Source organism: Globicephala melas, chromosome 15 (assembly GCF_963455315.2).
Source record: "Globicephala melas chromosome 15, mGloMel1.2, whole genome shotgun sequence".
NCBI lineage: Eukaryota > Metazoa > Chordata > Mammalia > Artiodactyla > Delphinidae > Globicephala > Globicephala melas.
The window spans coordinates 8,954,509-8,974,270 of NC_083328.1; the positions used below are offsets into that span (position 1 = coordinate 8,954,509).

At 41.1% G+C, this 19,762-nt stretch overlaps 1 protein-coding gene across 4 annotated transcripts in view; it reads left to right on the forward strand.

Moving 5' to 3' along the window:
- The window catches only part of POM121C (POM121 transmembrane nucleoporin C), a 49,921-nt gene that overhangs the window by 5,190 nt on the left and 24,969 nt on the right, over nt 1-19,762 (forward strand). The window contains exon 1 of one of the 4 annotated variants that reach the window (XM_060284805.1): nt 1,849-1,934. The exons of 2 other annotated variants lie outside the window; for them this stretch is intronic. The gene's annotated coding sequence lies outside the window, so the exon portion shown is untranslated. Of the gene's footprint in view, nt 1-1,848; nt 1,935-12,577; nt 12,705-19,762 lie in introns of those variants that run through there. One more of the 4 variants, XM_060284804.1, reaches the window with a different exon arrangement.

Consider the following 19,762-nt stretch of genomic DNA (forward strand, 5'->3'; position numbering starts at 1 on the left):
AAATAAAAACGGGCATGTCTTTGGAGTTGTCAGCATTAAATATAATGCAGACATACAATTTTTTCCCACCTAGGTTTATACTAAGTCAAACAAGCTTAAGTTATCTCTGCTAGATACTTAAGATTATAAAACTATAAATCCAACCTAAGAACAAAATTTACGATAGAAATGAATTGCTTGATGTGTCAAGCATGGCAATTTAAAAAATTATGTTTAACTTTGAAAGCTCTTTGCTTCTGTGATATTTTTGATACGTGCCTGATTTGTCAACGAGAAAAATAACTTGAGATGATGGCTAGCTTTGTTTATTGTCTCATGACATTTTCACAAGCAAGTCAAGCATTGCTAAAAGTGTTAAGAACAAGAGAATTAAATAGACATGAATGAAAAAAGTTTATAAATAAACTTTTCAACAATAATTTTATTTTCTAATATGTATACTTAAAAATAGGTTCAAAAACCTTTTGACAACTTGAAACCTTAAAGCTGTTCTAAGTTAAGTGATATTCAATGAATATCTAGATCATTTCCAAATAAGGTAAAATACTGAAACATTAATTGCTGACCATAAGTTTATTTATTTGGGGCTTCTTAAATTCTACAGAGACAAAAGATATTCGGGTTCATTAGTGAACATGAATTTTGCCACATGGAAAATTGTACTGTGACAACAAGATCCTGCTGTATAGCACAAGGAACTATCTTCAGTATCCTGTAATAAACCATAATGGAAAAGAATAGGAAAAAGAATATGTATATATACGTATAACTGAATCACTTTGCTGTACACCAGAAACTAAGACAACATTGTAAATCAACTATACTTCAATTTTTAAAAATTGAAAATTGTACTATAAGGAAGCATATACCCATAAAAAATTATGAGACAGTATATTTGTAAAATGTATTAATCTTCTACAGAATGATAGTATGTGGCAGACAGTTCACAATTGCTTACTTCCTAGTGTTCACAGAAAAATAAAGATTATTAATGGGTAAAAATTATAATCAACATATGTAAATGAAACTACTAGAAGCCATAAGGATGAAGTGAAACAGCTATATATGCCAAACATGCAAAGTATGAAGGACATATTTTTGTTAACGGAAAAAGAGAAATTCAGTCCTAAAATAGAATGACTGGTTGTTCTAGAATGAGATGGAGGAAAAGAATAGGACAAAACCCAAATGGATTTTTTTTTTTAATTGTTGAAGGTTTGTGGAAAAGGAATCTTGGAAAAGGAATCTTATTTTGTGTGGTCAAAGCTGGCTAGGATTGGACAGATTTATTTATAAGGTTCCTTTTTTTTTAAATTAGCTTTAGTGTTAATTGTACACTGATACACACCTAAAATTTGGCTTTCTCTGTTAAAATGACAAAGATTTCTTAGATTAGTGGTCTGTTCTTAATAAGAAATTGTAAAAAAAAAAAAAAAGAAAAGAAAAGAAAAGAAAAAAGATTTATCTTTTAAGTAATCTGTCTGGGAAACCAGATTTTGTGTTTTGTAATTATTTTCTGTGCTTCATGTTGTCTTTATCAGGTCTTTGATTGAGTCTTCTCAGTATCAAAAGAGCTAAGTTTTGTTCACACCCATGTGACCTTCTGTATTTGCCTTTAAAATCGTTTATTGTCACTTTGGTTAAAAAGATGACTAAGGGACTTCCCTGGTGGTGCAGTGGTTAAGAATCCACCTGCCAATGCAGGAGACACGGGTTTGAGCCCTGGTCCGGGAAGATCCCACATGCCATGGAGCAACTAAGACCGTGCGCCACGACTACTGAGCCTGCGCTCTAGAGCCCGTGAGCCACACCTACTGAAGCCCGCGTGCCACAACTACTGAAACCCGTGCACCTAGAGCCTGTGCTCCGCAACAAGAGAAGCCACCTCAATGAGAAAGCCCGTGCACAGCAACGAAGAGCCAATGCAGCCAAAAGTAAATAAATAAATAAATTTATATATATATTAAAAAAATACAGATGCAAAGGAGATGTAGGTGAGATCACTTACCAAAAGTAGAGTGGAATGGAGTGGAAAGTTTGTGGCAGACTATAGAAAGTTTGGAGGAAATGTAGTTAATATGACAGCAAGGTCACAAGAATGGATAGAAGAACTTCCAGTCTACAATAGGAAGGAGCACAAAGCTGTGAGAAAGCACACATTTGTGGAGGAGTGAGAGCAACGTTCTTTGCTTTTCACCAGCCATGTTTGGTATCTCTGCAGCCAGACTGGAGAAAGCACACAGCCTGGTTTAGCGAGGGATGGAAACTGGCAAAAAGGCAAAGTGAAAAATCACTGAGGTGAGAGTTGAAATAATTGGTCATAATAATCCAAGCTATCTGGGGACAGAAGAGAAGCCCAGAATGCTGCTGGTTAGAGCAAGAGGGCCCTACAGGCTGGATTAAGGATGAAAGTGTATTTGAAGTAGAACTGGAGGAATGTGAACTATTCTCAATAAAATGAAGGTGTGAGAGGAGTGACAGAATCAGAGTTTGAAGGAATTTCAGAGTTTGAAAGCCACCAAAAGGGCTTTTCTTTAACCCTCAGACTAGTAGAACAGGTATTAGCTGTTCAGTTTGGGCTCGATCTTGTAATAGAGTTATTGTAATGGAGGAAATCCTCTTACCAATTGTTTAAATAAGTGCTGGTTCTAAATGCACCGTTTTCCAGGCAGTCTTTATAACGATCTGAGTAGCTTACAAAGAACACAACAAAATCCAGCCAACCGACCGTGGGGAGTCTCCAGCTGTGTGCGGGTGCTCTCTTCCTGGGGCGGGGTGTGTGTGTGGGGGGGTTGTCCCAGAAAAACCTTGCACCTGCAAAGGGCAGAGCAGGGAGGGGATTAGGGCTCTCAAAGAGCCACAGCCTTGCAGGAACTCAGTACTGTAGGGAGCGTGGGTTACTGGGACAGAGTAGATGACCCCTCCTGTAGAAAAGAGTCACTGAATAGGATTCCCCCGGTCTGCAAGGTGGTCATGCAAGGATCCTTACCAAGCGCACTTCACGCTTCCACCTAAGACTCTGCCCGCCCACTGCGGACAGAGAGTGGCCTACCCTGTTGCCTGGCAACCGGCTCCGTCTCGCGCCTCAGGCGGGAGTCGCCCACAGTGACGTGAGATGCGCGCAGAGCATGCTGGGAGCACGCGGTTTCGGGCTGCCTCTGGGCGGTCTAGTCCCGGAGGCCCGGGGCAGGTCCTCGCGGCCCGGACTGGCACACGTCGGGCCCTTGCGGGCCGCAGCCGCCTGGTCTGGCCTGTTGCGGGAGCCGTGGCCCAGCCATCACCTGGAGGTGCGCAGTCGGGTAAGCCCCTTACACGCCCTCAGGCCGCCTAGGCCCTGAGCATCTCCCAGGCTCCCCTCTGAGCTGGTCACCCGCGGCTTCCGACTCCGACGAGGTGGTGGACGCAGAGCAGTGTGTGTGTGGGGGGGGGGGGGGTGAAGCACATCAAATTTACAAGGCAGTTCAGCGCGTAGTAGGTACACAGCATTTGTTGCTTAGTGATCGCCCCAGCCGTTCTTTCTTGGTCTTCGTCACTGGTTGCTATGCTCCCGCCCTCGTGGGTCCCAAGGTGCTGCTCCTGGAAGACATTCAGTCTTCTGTGCCTGCTGCTCCTTCCCTGATATCTGCTCCTCAGCTCGGCAACATGTCTCTGTTCAGGGTTCTGTTCTTGGCCCTCTTTTAACCGATGATGGTCTCTTGTAACATCTCCTCAATTACCAGGGTGATTTAGATGGCTCCTTAAGCGCTCTCAACTAACAGGACTCTAAGCTCTAGGACTGCATTTTATCTGTCTGTAAGGCAGCTTTGTGTGCCTTTTTTCATACCTCAGACTCCTTCTAAAATCTGAAGTCACAATGTTCACTTTCTGTTCCAATCTCTCACCTCTTGTGTGTTCACTAAACTCACCACAGTCACTAAAGCACGAAATCGTCAGATTTTACTCTTAACCACCCTTGTAGCCCCATCATTCTGTGAGGTGCCAGGTCCTATACAGCTGTCTCCATCGTTCTGTTCTTTGCATTCTTACGGCTCTCCCACAGGTACCCCAGGCTCTATTTGGTTTCTTAATTTAGTTTTCTTCCTGCTCCTCAGGCTGGATAATTTCAAAGGACCTCTCTTCAAGTCTTCTGGTCTTTTATTTCTCAAATCTGCTGGTGATCCCCTCTAGTGATTTTTCGTTTCAGTTAGTGTACTCTTCAGTCCAGAATTTTTGGTTGTTTCCTTTCTATAATAGATATAGATATTCTCTTTTTTTTTTTTTTTTTTTTTTTTTGCGGTACGCGGGCCTCTCACTGTTGTGGCCTCTCCCGTTGCAGAGCACAGGCTCCGGACGCGCAGGCTCAGAGGCCATGGCTCAGGGGCCCAGCCGCTCCACGGCATGTGAGATCTTCCCAGACCGGGGCACGAACCCGTGTCCCCTGCATCGGCAGGCGGACTCTCAACCACTGCGCCACCAGGGAAGCCCTGATATTCTCATTTTGTTCATCTTTTATGTTCTTGATTTCCTTTAGTTTCTTTGTCCATGGTTTCCTAAGCTCATTGAGCATGTTAAAATGGTCGATTTAAAGTTTTTGTTTAGAGACTTGCCTGGTGGCACAGTGAATCCGTGCCAATGCAGGGGACATGGGTTCGAGCCCTGCTGGGAAGATCCCACATGCCACGGAGCAACTGAGCCCGTGTGCCACAACTACTGAGCCTGCGCTCTAGAGCCTGAGAGCCACAACTACTACTGCTGAGCCCATGTGCCACAACTACTGAAGCCCGTGCGCCTAGACCCCGTGCTCCACAAGAGAAGCCATCGCAATGAGAAGCCCGCGCACTGCAACAAAGAGTAGCCCCTGCTCGCCGCAACTAGAGAAAGCCCATGCACAGCAATGAAGACCCAATGCAACCAAAAATAAATAAATAAAATAAACTTATATTAAAATAAATAAATAAATAAAGTTTTTGTTTAGTTAGTCCATTGTCTGGGCTTCCTTAGGGATGGTTTCTGTCGAGTTGTTTTTTTCCTTCGAATGGTCCATACTTTTCTGTTTCTTTGTTTTAAAATTTTTTGTTGTTGTTGAGAACTGTACATTCTAAGTGTTATGATGTGGTAACTCTCAAAATCTGATTCTTACTCATTCGGGATTGCTAGTTTTTGCTTGTTGAGTGATGGAGCTGTTACTTTTACAAACTGTTTTTGCAAAGTGTGTATTCCTTGTTTTTCTGTGGTCACTGAAGTTTCTGTTCCATTTTCTCTGCAGTTAGTCAATGACCTGACATAGATTTCCTTAAATGTTTGATTCTAGATAGGGAGGTCGGAGAGGGGTATTCCGTCTCTTTAAATCTGATAGATGCCCCCGGGAAAGCCAAAGCTGCCAGTAGGGTCAAATCCAAGGCAAGCATCTGTGCTGATCTGATCCTCAGGGATCCATCAGACTGATCAAACTGTGTAACCGCAAACTTTTTTTTTTTTTTTTTGGCCCCGCGGCACGGCACGTGGGATCTTAGTTCCCTGATCAGGGATGGAACCGGCGGCGCCCCCTGCAGTGGGAGCGCGGAGTGTTAACCACTGGACCACCAGGGAGGTCCCTGTAAGCCCAAACTTTTGGAGGACAATGTTTCCACCATCTACTCTGGCATCAGCCAGCTTCTTCAGGAATGCAGGCTGCTATCCATACAGCTGCAGCACGTCTGAGGAATGAGGGATATTGACTAGTTTGCACATGTTGCTCACTTGTGAAAGATCAGCAACCATTCCCTTCATTGTTATAAGGACTCCTCTGGTTGTTAAAAGTTTCTGGTCATGTTCCAAGTTCCAAAATAGTTGATTTCTATCTTTCTTTGTAGCTCAATGATTGCTTTGGTGAAGGGACAAACCCCTAGTTCCTACTCTGCCATTTTGTGTGACATCACTCTGAGTCATATTTTTAAAAATACATATTCTGATAATCTATTTTCTTAATTGGTCTGTTTAGATGATTTACATTTAATATAATTTTTGATTGGTTAGGATTTAAGTCTGCCATTTTACTTATTTTCTGTTTATTCCTTCTGTTTTTTTGTGCCTCCTTTTCCCTTTTCTTGCCTTCTTATGGGATACTTGAACATTTTTTAGTATATCATTTTAAGATGGCTATAGATTTTTAAAATATAGCTCTCTTGTATAGGTTTTCAGTGGTTGCTGTTGAGATTACATTACACATACTTATGATAGGTTACTAGTATCAACTTTTTACCAGCTCAAGTGAATGTAGAAACTTTACCACCTTTAGGTCCCTTTTTTCTTCCTTTACGACATTATTGTCTTAAATTTTACCTCTACATACATTGAGAACCATGTGAGACAATGTTATAATTTTGCTTTCATCCATCAAACATAACTTTAAAAATTCAAGAGATTATATCCACACAGATATTTACCCTAAAAATTGCTTTTTCTTCATTTCTGATGTTTCAAGCTGCTGTTATTTTCTTTTCATTTGGAGAACTTTTCCTTTATCAGTTCTTTCAGAGCAGATCTGATAGTGGCAAATCACTTCATTTCCTTCATCTCTTAATATCTTTATTTCACCTTCATTCCTGAAAGATATTTTCACTGGATACAGAATTATGGGTTGTCATTCTTTTCTTTCAGCACTTAAAAAATATTTTGCCACTTTCTTCCCTCCCCCATGGTTTCTGATGGGGAATCTGTAGTTTTTCATATTGTTCCTTCTCTGTAGGTAATACTTTGTTTCTCTCCAGCTGCTTTCAGATTTTTCCTTTATTTTTAATTTTCAGACATTTGATTATGATGTATCTGGGTGTTGATTTATTTGAGTTTATTCTTTTAGGGTTTGCTCAGATTTTTGAATTGGTAGGTTTATGTCTTTTACCAAATTTGGGAAGTTTTCAGCCATTATTTCTTCAAATATTTTTTGTGCACTGCACTCTTTTTCCTCTCCTTCTGGGCCTCCAGTAACATGAGTGTTAGATCTTTTGTTATTGTCCCATAGGTACTTATTCTTTTTTTTCTGTTTTGTCTCTTTTGTTCAGATTGGATCATTTCTACTGATACATCTTTAGATTCACTGATTCTTTCCTCTTAAATCTCCATTTTGCTATTGAGTCCATCCAGTGAATTTTTTACTTATTTTAATTTTTCGTTCTGAAATTTCCATCTGGGTGGTTAGATATTTTTCTTTGATGAGACTTTCTATTTTTCAGTGTTTCAAGAGCATTCATAATTATTTCTTGGAATATTTTTATGACAGCTGCTCTAACATCCTTGTTCAATAATTCCAATATCTTTTTCACCTTGCAGTTGGCATTTGTTGATTGTCTTTTCTCATTTGAGTTGTTTTTCTTGGTTCTTAGTATGAGGAGTAATTTTTTATTTTATCATGGACATTTTGAATATTATGAGGCTCTAGTTTTTATGTAAATCTTCTATTTTAGCAGGAAGTCAATATCAATATGTTTATATTCAGAATGCACATTCTGGTCCAATTTTGTGGGCTCTGGTTTGAAGACCAATTTCGTTTTCACAGCCTTTGCAGGGCAGTTCTGGCCTGCCCCACTTGCGTGCTACCCTGAGGCCGATTTGAAACCGCAGAGTATTCCCCATTGTAGTTCAATACCCAGAGCTTTTTCTGTGTTGATACTAGTTGGTTTCACACATGCACTGCTTGGGAAGGCATGACCAGTACTTCATACACATATTTAGAGAATCCCTTTTTCTAGCTCCCTACTCTCTATTTGAGAGGGGATGAGGTGCCACTTTTTACAGTTATTCAATTAGTGCAGGTTGTGGATAGCCAACAGGGCTCCTCCCCACAGTCCCCAGTACCTGGTAGGGAGGGGAGAGATGCCACCTCTGCTTTGCTGGTACAAGATGGGGATGGTCAACAGGGCTTTGTCCCACAGTCTCTGCAGTACCAGGTGGGGAGGAAGAAAGGTATGGGTTCTTTTGTGGTGTTTGCCTCAAGTAGGGTGGCTGTAACCATCCTGCAGAGCTACCCTCCTCATGGCCATTTGCTGGACAGAATGGGCTTTTTTTTTTTTAATATTGATTGATTGATTGATTTGGCTGCGCTGGGTCTTAGTGGTGGCACTCGGGATCTTCGTTGCTACGTGTGAGATCTTCGTTGTGTCATGAAGGATCTTTAGTTGTGGCATGTGGGATCTAGTTCGCTGACCGGGGATCGAGATTGGGCCCCCTGCATTGGGAGTGCAGAGTCTTAACCATTGGACTACCAGGGAAGTCCCAGAATGGGCTTTTCTTAGGGCTTGGTTTTTATGGTTTTTTTCTTTTGTTTTGTTTCGGGAGGGGCTTGTTGGCATTTTTCTAGCTGCAGACTGCTCTAACACCCAAGCCAAAATATATAGGAGGCAAAACAAACAAACAGACCACCCAGGGAACTCACCACTGAGTTGTCCCTTGAGGCCCTAGCCAGTTTGCCTTCTTTTCTCCACCTTTTGAGAGGTTTTTTGATGGTTGTATCATGTATTTTGAACAGGAATTTTGGTTGTAATTAGCAAGAGGAAGATGATGGAATGTGCATACTCCATCTTCTATGGAACTGGAAACAACATAAGGCATTTAAAATTGTTTTCTTGATAAGTTTTAGAGCGTAACTTCTCATTTTAGTAACAGTACATTTGTTCCTGTATAATGAAGAATCGTACCCATTTTGTGTATTATGTCACATGGTCTCATACTGCAGCAGCCAGTAAAAACCTAACTCCAGTATACAACCCAGACCATCTTCCTAAAGAACTCTACTCTTCAGCCCCTCTGCCTTGGTACTCTGGGCTCATTAGACCTCTCCAGATCTTCTTCCTCGTTTCATTTGTCCATTTGGGCCCTCTTCTCCAGGTGGGCAGCTGTAGCCTTTCAACCCTTGATGAACTTACGGTAGGACTGTTGGGAAGATTAAATAGATTAATACACGTCAAGCACTTAAAGCAGCAGCTAGCATAGAATAAGCAGTCCTTAAATCATAGTAGTGGTTGTTATACCCTCAATTTGGCATAGCCTCAGCTTTAAGTAAAAGAAACCCAAACTGGGCTTCCCTGGTGGCGCAGTGGTTGAGAATCCGCCTGCCGATGCAGGGGACACGGGTTTGTGCCCCGGTCCGGGAAGATCCCACATGCCGCAGAGCGGCTGGGCCCGTGAGCCATGTGCTGAGCCTGTGCATCCGGAGCCTGTGCTCCACGACGGGAGAGGCCACAACAGTGAAAGGCCCGCGTACAGCAAAAAAAAAAAGAAAAAAAGAAAAAAAGAAAAAAAAGAAACCCAAACTGTCTATGGTGTCCCACCAAAGTAGGGAAGTCAGATTTTTGTCAGCTTCAGTTTGAAGATGAAATTCACTCATGCAAACATTTATTGAATGCTCACCATGTTGAGTATCAAAAGATGAACAAATAAGACACAATCCCTTTCTTCAAAGAGCCCAGAGACTAGAGTGGGGAGTAATGTATATGTGAATGAGCACAATTAAGTAAATAAATGCAACGAGGGGCTTCCCTGGTGGTGCAGTGCTTGGGAATCCACCTGCTAATGCAGGGGACACAGGTTCAAGCCCTGGTCTGGGAAGATCCCACATGACACAGAGCAACTAAGCCCATGTGCCACAACTACTGAGCCTGTGCTCTAGAGCCTGTGAAGCCACAACTACAGAGCTGCATGCCACAACTACTGGAGCCTGGGCGCCTAGGGCCCATGCTCCACAACAAGAGAAGCCACCACAGTGAGAAGCCCGCGCACCACAAAAAAGAGTAGCCCCCCATCGCCGCAACTAGAGAAAGCCTGCACGCAGCAATGAAGATACAACGCAGCCAAAAATAAATAAAAATAAATAAATTTACATTTAAAAAATGCAGTGAAAATAGTCTGTGCAAGATAATGGAGACACCAGGGTGGGAGTGGCCATGTGTTTGGGGTTGAGGAAGGGTTCACAGAGGTGGTAACACTTAGGCTGAATCTTGGAAGGTAAGTAGCTTTTGCCCTGGTGAATAAAGGCATTTCATGCATAAGCAGGAGGAACACAATTTCAGAAGCTTAAATCAGTGTGGCAGGTGGTTTAGTACCCACATAATCTGTCACATGTCTGCAGTTGGATTGAAATTGTATGTTTAGAGAAGCACACGAGAGAGACTCTAACCTGATTTCCAAGGTCCTTCATGATCTAGTCCCTACTTAATTTTCTAGCTTTTTTTTTAATCGATTCTTTTTGTTCTTCTCCAATTGAAGTATAGTTGATTTACAATGTTATGTTAGTTTCAGGTGTACAGCAAGTGATTCAGTTTTACATATATATATCTATTCTTTTTTAGATTCTATTTCAGATAGTTCCCTATGCTATACAGTAGGTCCTTGTTGGTTATCTGTTTCATATATATCTAGTTTTTTCTCTTGCCATGTGCATACAGATATTTATAATTTCATCTTATATAATGTATTAATACCTGCACAGTGATACACAGTGTCCATTCTTTACAAACCTCTTGGATCTGACTCTTGAGACAAGACCAACAGCTGGAAACACATTCAATCCAAAGTATAAAATGAGAAAAAATAAATAAAACATTCAGTCATCGATCTGAATTGAGGACGAGGGGAAAGAGTACCGGGCAGCAGATGCTTATGTGATGGCAACTTAAGTCTTTAACTGTAGGCTTGCTGGATTTCCCCACCTCCACTGTGTTGTTGACATGCCTTGTGGGGTCTCTTTTTATCCACAGCTGCCTCAGGCATAGTTATTTCTACAGACTTCCCTTACTTTATCTGGATGAGACTTGGGCAGATTCAATTTTATTTTCCATGATGGGGCCGCTGGGGTAGGATAGTTACTAAAGCATGCAGCTTTTCCCCACTTTCACCAGTTTGGGAGCAGCCATTGCCTGCTCTGTCTTCTCCAGTCTCTTTCTTCCTAAGACACTGCTGACTGGAGGCTGCTTCTCTTCTCAGGGGATCCAGCATGGAGGGCATGAGCCAAGGCATGTGGTATCTCCCGTCTGTATCCTCCCCTGCAGCACTTTTCCCTTGCCCTCCAGGCTCTCATCACTCCGAAACGTAGCATTCAAACACATCAGCCTCTTTGGACTGCAACATTTACACCTGTTGATTCCTCTACCTAAAGCTCTTTCCAAGGCTCCTCTTAGCACTTCACCCCCTCAGCCAAAGACAAGACTTCCTCACAGAGGCCTTTGCTGACTGACCCCCTAGGCTAAGTTATACCCCCTTCCTATGCTATCATGACAGCCTGTGGCAGACTGAATTTTCTGAAGATGGCCACAGTAATATTTCCCATCACATATGCTCATCTTACAATATAACCTTAAAGCTTCTTCCATCGAGTGGTGGGAGGTATGTCTCTTCCCCTTGAACCTATGCAGATCTTTATGATTGCCTTAACCAAGTAAGGTAGGACAGAATTGACTCTATGGTACTTCCCTGGCTAGGTCATCAAAATGCTGTGTGCTTCCACTTTTCTATCTGGGAATGCTGGCTCTTAGAACTAAGCTGCCATACTCCAAGGAAGCCCAAACTAACCCACGTGGAGAGACAGCAGGGAGAAAAAATGTGTACCTGTTCCCGGCCCACAATTCAGCAGGTGTCCCAGCTGACAGCCATTACCTATGTGCGTGAAGAGGCCTCTAAGTGATTCCAGCCCCTTACCATCAATCACCCCTAGCCTTTCAGTCTTCCTAGTTGAGCTCTCAGATATTGCGGAGCAGAAACAAGCTAGAATCAAAGAATCTCTGAGGATAATAAAATGATTGTTTTGTGCCACTGCATTCTTTATTGGTTTCTTATGCTATTAGTGACCGAAACAGTCTTTACTACTTTGGTAGTTCCAGTGCTTTTCTAACTACTTGTTTAATGTCTGACTTCCCTGTCAAAGTACATCCTCCTTGAGGGCTGGTACTATGTCTGTAGTCCTCATTGCTGTATCCTGTGTAGTGCAAAGTAGGTAGTGGGTGCACAGTAAATAGTGAACTAATGACTAGAAGGTATGTGTTTCTTCTCCTACTGTGGCACGTGTTTCTGCTCCCAGAATTGCTTCTGGCCTGCGGTTCTGTGCTTACCAGGTTGATCCATCCCTCCCCGGGAATCACTTCTTTCTCCCCATCCTGACTGATCTATTGGTGAGAGATGCACCTGGTTGTTTCAGCCACTTTTTTTTTTTTTTTGCGGTACGCGGGCCTCTCACTGTTGTGGCCTCTCCCGCTGCGGAGCACAGGCTCCAGATGCGCAGGCTCAGCGGCCATGGCTCATGGGCCCAGCCGCTCCACGGCATGTGGGATCTTCCCGAACCGGGGCATGAACCCGCGTCCCCTGCATCGGCAGGTGGACCCTCAACCACTGTGCCACCAGGGAAGCCCTCAGCCACATCTTTAACTTACAGGTGGTGCCTATAATGGTTCACGCCACCTCTGCAGGGAAAAGGGTGGAAACAGTGAAGAAACAGGAGGCTAGGAGTTCCAAAGACAAACTTGATCCATTTTTTAATTCTGTTAACAACAGTCTTGAGAGAATAAATACAGATCTTACGTAGTTTGGTATTTTGTCCTTTCTGACAGTTCTTCACTGATAGTACGGTTGTTGGAGTTAACACGACTACTGCGCCATTGTGGACGAGCTTCAGGCTGCCCTCTAGTGGGAAGCAGCACAATAAAGTCCTATACGTATTACACCCTGAGGCATCCTGGACCTCTGCAGTGAAGAAAATTAGTGTAAGAACCAACTGTCTTGTTGACTATGTATAATCAGCACTTATGATACTACTTGGCATTTAGTAGGAGCTCAACTAATATTTATTGAACAAACTAACCAACACGCACTGTTTATGAGCACTAGCACGTTTCTTGAGACCCTACTATGTTTAAGACAAGCCAAGCACTGTAGATGATGTAAATCAGGGCCAGGTAATAAATATTTTAGGCTTAGAGGCCATGCAGTCTCTGTCACAACTACTCCACTCTGCTCTTGTGGTGGAAAAGCAGCCACAGACCATACAAAATCTAATGTGTCTCAGTTCCAATGCAACTTGATTTTTAATGAGTAGAATACGATAGAAATGGTGGTGTGAGACACAAGATTAAGGCCTAAAAGGCACTGTGGCTTTCCCCTTTCTTGCTCTCCCTTGGATTACTTGCTCTGTGAGAAGCCAGCTGCCTTGTGGTGAGGACACTTAAACAATCCTATGGATAGGTCCACATAGTGGGGAACTGAGGCCTTCTGCCAACAGCTGGCAAGGAACTGAGGCCTCCTCCAAATAACCAGGCAAGTGAGCTGTCTTGGAAGCGGATCCTACACGTGACTGCGGCCCTCACTGATGTCTTGACAGCCGCCTCATCATCCTGAGCTAGAACCACCCACTTAGGCCACTCCCAAATTCCTGGCTCTGTAAGAAAGCTTTATTGATTTAAGCTACTAAATTGTGGGGTAATTTGTTATGCAGTGACAGATAACATACATCCAGTGTTCCAGCATCTTCCCCATTGGATTACAGTGGTGCCACTATAGAACATCAGTTGACCACATGTCTTTTTCTGGATATTCTCTTCTGTTCCATTAAGCTATATGTCTGTGAGGTTTTTTTCTTTTTTTTTTAATTGGAGTATAATTGCTTTACAATGTCGTGTTAGTTTCTGCTGTACAACGAAGTACATCAGCTATATGTATACCTATATCCCCTCCCTCTTGGACCTCCCTCCTGCCGCCCCCACCCCATCGCACCCATCTAGGTCACCACAGAGCACCGAGCTGAGCTCCCTGTGCTATACAGCAGGGTCCCGCTAGCTATCTATTTTACATATGGTAGTGTATTTATGTCAAACCTAATTTCCCAATTCGTCCCACCATCCCCTTTCCCCCCGTGTCCACATGTCCATTCTCTACGTCTACATTCCTGCCCTACAAATGGATTCATCTGTACCATTTTTCTAGATTCCACATATATGCGTCAATATACGATATTTATTTTTCTCTTTCTGGCTTACTTCACTCTGTATGACAGACTCTTGTTTATGCCAACATACTGTCTCGATTACTATAACTTTTGCTATAGTCTTGAAGTCAGGTGGTGTAAGTCCTCCAATTTTGTTATTATTGTTTCTTTTGTCAAAATTGACTTGGCTATTCTGGGTTCTTTGCATGTCCATATAAATTTTAAATCAGCCTGTCAATTTCTAGTTAAAAAACCTACTGAGATTTTCACTGGGATTGTACTGAATCTATAGATCAATATGAGGAAAATGGCTATCTTCATGTTGAATATTCCAATCTGTGAACATGTATCTCTCCATTTATTTAGATCTTTAATGTCTCTAAAAGATTATTTGCAGATTTACTGTAACGTTTTAGTGCCAAAGTCTTGAACATATATTGTTAAATTTATCTTTAAATATTTCATGTTTTATTGCTATTATAAGTTGCTATCAAACATTGGCTATATTCCATGTGCTGTAAAACATATCCTTGTAGCTTATTTATTTATTTTTGGCTGCATTGGGTCTTTGTTGCTGCGCGCGGGCTTTCTCTAGTTGCAGTGAGTGGGGGCTACTCTTCGGTGCGGTGCGCGGGCATCTCATTGCGGTGGCTTCTCTTGTTGCGGAGGCTCTAGGCGCAGGCTTCAGTAGTTGTGGCGCACAGGCTCAGTAGTTGTGGCTCATGGGCTGTAGAGTGCAGGCTCAGTAGTTGTGGCGCATGGGTTTAGTTGCTTCGCGGCATGTGGGATCTTCCCGGACCAGGGCTCAAACCCGTGTTCCCTACATTGGCAAGCGGATTCTGAATCACTGTGCCACCAGGGAAGCCAGTAGCTTATTTCTTTTATACATAGTAGTTTGTACCTCTTAATCTCCTACCCCATCTTGTCCCTCTCCCCACTGGTAACCACTAGTTTGTTCTCTATATATGTGAATCTGTTTCTGTTTTTGTCAGTTATTTTCTGAGCATGCGTCTTGCCCTGGGCATTCACATGGCCTTCTAAATTCTTATACATAGATGATTATGAATGCTCTGATTACCCAAAGAAACTCTCCCCAGCTTTTCCTCCCAGACTTTAGGCAGTCTGCATTAATCTGTTAGGGGGTTGCCATAACAAAATACCAGAGACTGAGTGGCCTACACAATAGAAATTTATTTTCTCACTGTCCTGGATGATGGAAATCCAAGATCAAAGTGTTAGTAGGGCTGGTTTCTCCTGAGTCCTCTCTTCTTGGTTTACAGATGACCACCTTCTTGCTGTATATTCACATGGCCTTTTCCCCATACACATGCATCCCTGGTGTCCTCTTCTTATAAGGACACTAGTCATATTGGATTAGGGCCCCACTCATATGGCCTTCATTTAACCTTAATTACATCTTTAAAGGCCCTATCTCCAAATACAATTACATTGGGGATTGGGGTTCAATATTCACATTTTGGGGGAACACAATTCAGTCCATAACAGCAGTCCGTTGTGTGTGTCAACTGTCATATTTTGGTATCATGTTTATCTTTGTTCTTTTTTTTTTCTTTAGAATTTTATCTGTATTGCTGGTTTTGACAATTTGGCTTTGATGTGACTTGTTATAGTTCTCTTTATATTTCTTGTACTTGGGATTAAGCTTTCAGAATTGTGGGCTTATATTTTTCATTATGTTTGGAAAGTTTGGGGCCATTATTTCTTCTTGTATTTTTCCATATCGCTACTTAACTTTTTGAACATATGAAATACAGTTAAAATAACTTTTAATGTTATTCTTTGCTAATTTTAACATCTGTGTCAGGTCTGGGTCGGTTTGGATCAATTATTCTCCTCTTGACGGGTCGTGCTTTCCTGCTTGTTGGTATGCCTGTCCATCTTTGTTTGGATGTCAGACATTGTGAAGCTTACCTTGTGGAGTGCTTGTCATTTTTTGTTCCCGTATGTTTTCTTGAACTTTGTTTTGGGATGCAGTTAAGGTCCTTGGAAACAGTTTGATCCTTTCAGGCTTTGCTTTTTGATCTAGGTAGGTCCAGATCAGTGCTCAATCTAAGGCTGATTATTTCCTCTTACTGAGGCAACACCTTCCTGAGTACTCTCTACCCAATGTCCTATGAATTATGAGTTTTCCCAGTCTGACCAGTGGGAAGAGACACTTTTCCTGGCCCTTTGTTAGTGCCAGATCATGTTTCCTCTAATGCTTTTGGATGGCTTTTTCTTTGGCTTTGGGTAGTTTCCTCATAAACATGTACTATTGAGTTCTGTGCTGAATACTCAAGGAGGAACCTCTGTACATCTCTGGGATCTTGTTGTGCAGTTCTCTCCTCTCTGGTATTCTGCCTTTTAAACTTTACTGCTTTGGTAAATGCTACTGCCTGGAAACTCCAGACAGTAAGCTGTGTTGATTGTGGGGCTCATCTCATTTAGTTCCCAGCTATCGGTGATCTCTGTCCTTTGTTGTCCAAAGTGTAGTGTCCTGAAAACCACTGTTGAATGTACTTTGTCTAGTTTTTGTTGTTGTTTTAGGTTATAGGGTAAATCTGTGGTCCCTGTTATTCCATCATGGTCAGAAGTAGAAGTCCCTTTCCATGTATTTACATACATTATATTTTAATTCATTTCAAAATATTTTCTAATGTCCCTTGAGACTTGTTCTTTGACCCATAGATTATTTAGAATTGTGTTGTTTAATTATCAAGTGTTTGAAATTCTCCTTTTATGTTTCTGTTGATGATTTCTAGTGTAATTCTGTTATAGTCAGAGAACATCCTTTGTTTTATATCAATCCTTTTATGTTTAGTGACAATAGAATACTATTGAACATCTTCACCCTTCACTTTCCTATTTCACCATATTCCTTCTCACATCATACCTGACACTTGAAGTGTCCCACTTTCTGCTGTCACAAATGTAATAACCTTACAATAGTATAATTCCATTTATCCTCCCCACAATCCAGCTTTTGGTGATGGTTATTACATCTTTTTCTTCTATATTTGTTGTATTAATTTCACAATATCTCTATTATTTTTATTTGAAACAATCAATTCTTAAATTAAATCATGACTATCATAAACATAGTTTTTTATATTTACTCATTTATTTACCATGATGGTCTTTATTCCTTCCTGTAGTTACAGATTTCTATCTGGTCTTAGCTCCCTTTGTCTAAAGGGCAACCTTTAACATTTCTTAGAGTGTATTTTTATTCACAAGGAAGTGTCTTTATTTCTCCCTCATTTTTGAAGGATTTTTTGCTGAACGTGGAATTCTGGAATGACAAGCCTTTTCCCCTTAGCATTTAAAAGAAACCATTTGTCTTCTAGCCTGTCTTGTTTCTGATGGGAAGAAACATACTTGTATGTGGTTTTGTCAGCTTCATGGATCTTTAAGTTGTTATTTTTCACCACATTTGGGAAATTTGGATGTTATTTTAAAAATATTTCTGCCTCAATCTCACATTTTCTTTTGAGAGTCCAGCTACACATATGATAGATAGCACTATTTGATAGATAGCACATATGATAGATAGCACTATTTGATAGTGCTTCAGAGGTCCCAGAGGGTCTGTTCGTTATGAGACAGTTTCTACTGATCTGTCTTTAAGTTCACTGACTTAATTTTGTTGTCTCCGATCTTCTGTTAAGCCTATCTGGTGAGTTTTTTCAATTATTTTATTTTTTAAGTTTTATCATTTGTTTGTTTCTTCCTAGAATTTCCATTTCTTTGTAATTCTTTATCTGTTTGCTCATTAAGACCATGTTTTCCTTTAATTCTTTGGACATATTTATAATATTTCCCTTAAAATCTTGGTTGGCTAAGTCTAACGTTTAGACCGTCTTGGGTTCATTTATATATACTGCTTTTTTTCTTGATTATGGATCACATTTTCTTGTTTCTTTATGTCTACATGACCTTTTATCAAATATTGTGCATTGTGAACAATACTCTGGAGTCTGTTATCTCTCTATGAAGTATATAGATTCTTGTTTTAGTAGGCAATGTAATTACTAGCTAATGATCTTACACTTGTTCAAGCTTGGTTTGGTTTTGTTTTTACAGATCAGTGGAGAGCCTAAATTGTTTCCCATGCCTAGCTTGGTGAGACTCAACCTTCAAACTCTTTTCCTGTGGATCTTGTCATGGTTGACTTAGGCTTTATTAGGGCAGACCTAGAGTAAGGCTAGACTATGGTCTGTACCCCAAACTGTAACCTTTCTACTGTTTCAACTGGATGCCAAGGGTGTTAAAGATGCATTTATGAGATCCCTCCACTTTGGAAGCACCACAACTCCCTTGGCAATGCTTTTATCCAAGGACTGCTCTAACTCTGGTATCTTTGTTCTAATCTTAGCCCCATATACCAGAAAGCCCCATATACCTGCTTTCTGGTGAGCCTCAGGTTGTCTCACGCTGCATATACAGCCTGGCTGTATTATTCAGGGTTCTCCAGAGAAACAGAGCCAATAGGATAGAGGTACACACACACATATTTTTTATTATTATTATTATTACTAACAGGAGAAATTAGGAATTGGTTAATGTAATTATGGAAGCTGAGAAGTCCCAAGATTTGTAGTCAGCAAGCTGGAGACCCAGGAGAGCTGCTGGTGTAGTTCCAGTCCAAGAAGCAGAAGAGCCAATAGTTTGAGCTCTAGTCCAAGTCTAAAAGCAGGAAAAGACTGATGTCCCCGCTCAAAGACAAGCAGAGAGAATTCCGGCTCATCCCTTTTGTTCTATTCAGCCCTTCAGTGGATTGGTTGAGGCCCACCCACTGTGGAAAGAGCAATCTTCCTTACTCAGTCTACCAATTCAAGTGTTTATTTCATCCAGAAATACTCTCACAGTAGTTGCCTCTTAAATTTTTGTCCATTTGTATAGTTGTTTATGGCAGGAGGACTAGTCTGGTATCACTTAATCATGGCTGGATAGGTTAATTTTCAGCTGCTTTTATAGTATTTTATTATATGAATTATACCACTGTTCATCCATTCTTGTGTTAGTAGACGTTAGACATTTAGATGTATTCAAATTGTCAATTATACAAATGCTGCTGCAATGACTATCTTTGTACCCACAGGGTTATGAGATACATTATTTCAACTTTATGTGATATTGCCAAATTGCTCTCCAAATTATATCATTTTACATATCCACATACAGCACACGAATTCCAGTTGTTCCACATCCTTGCCAAAATTTGATCTTGTTGAACTATTACATTTTTCTACTTGTGCAAATGAATGCAAAATGTTATCTTGTTACATCGATAAACCATTCCTAGATTACTGGTGAGGTTAAAATATATATGTACGTGTATGTACATATATATATACACACATGCATATACATACACATATATATACATGAACATATGTATATATTTATTATTGGCTATTGGATTTCCTATTCAGTAAGTTGCATTTGATATCATTGTCCTTCTTAACAATTGGGTCATCTTTTTGTTACTGATTCTTAGGAGTTCCTAATAAATTCTAGTTACTAATCCTTTTTTGGTTAGATGAGTTAGAATCATGTTTTCCTGGTCTTGGCTTGTCTTTTGGCAGCCTGTGCTGTCTTTTCCCATACAGAAGTGTTAAATTTTAATGTAGTGATATTTATCTTTGTTTTGCTAAATGATTTGTGCTTTTTGTGCATCCATTTCTTTGACCTCTAAACACTGGGTGGGTGCCCCATGGCTCAGGCCTTGGACCTCTTTATCTACATTAATTCCCAAGAAATCTTACTTAGTCTTGTGGCATCTGTACACTGATGGCTTTTACATCTAGCTCCTCTCTTGAACACCAGTAGTATATGATT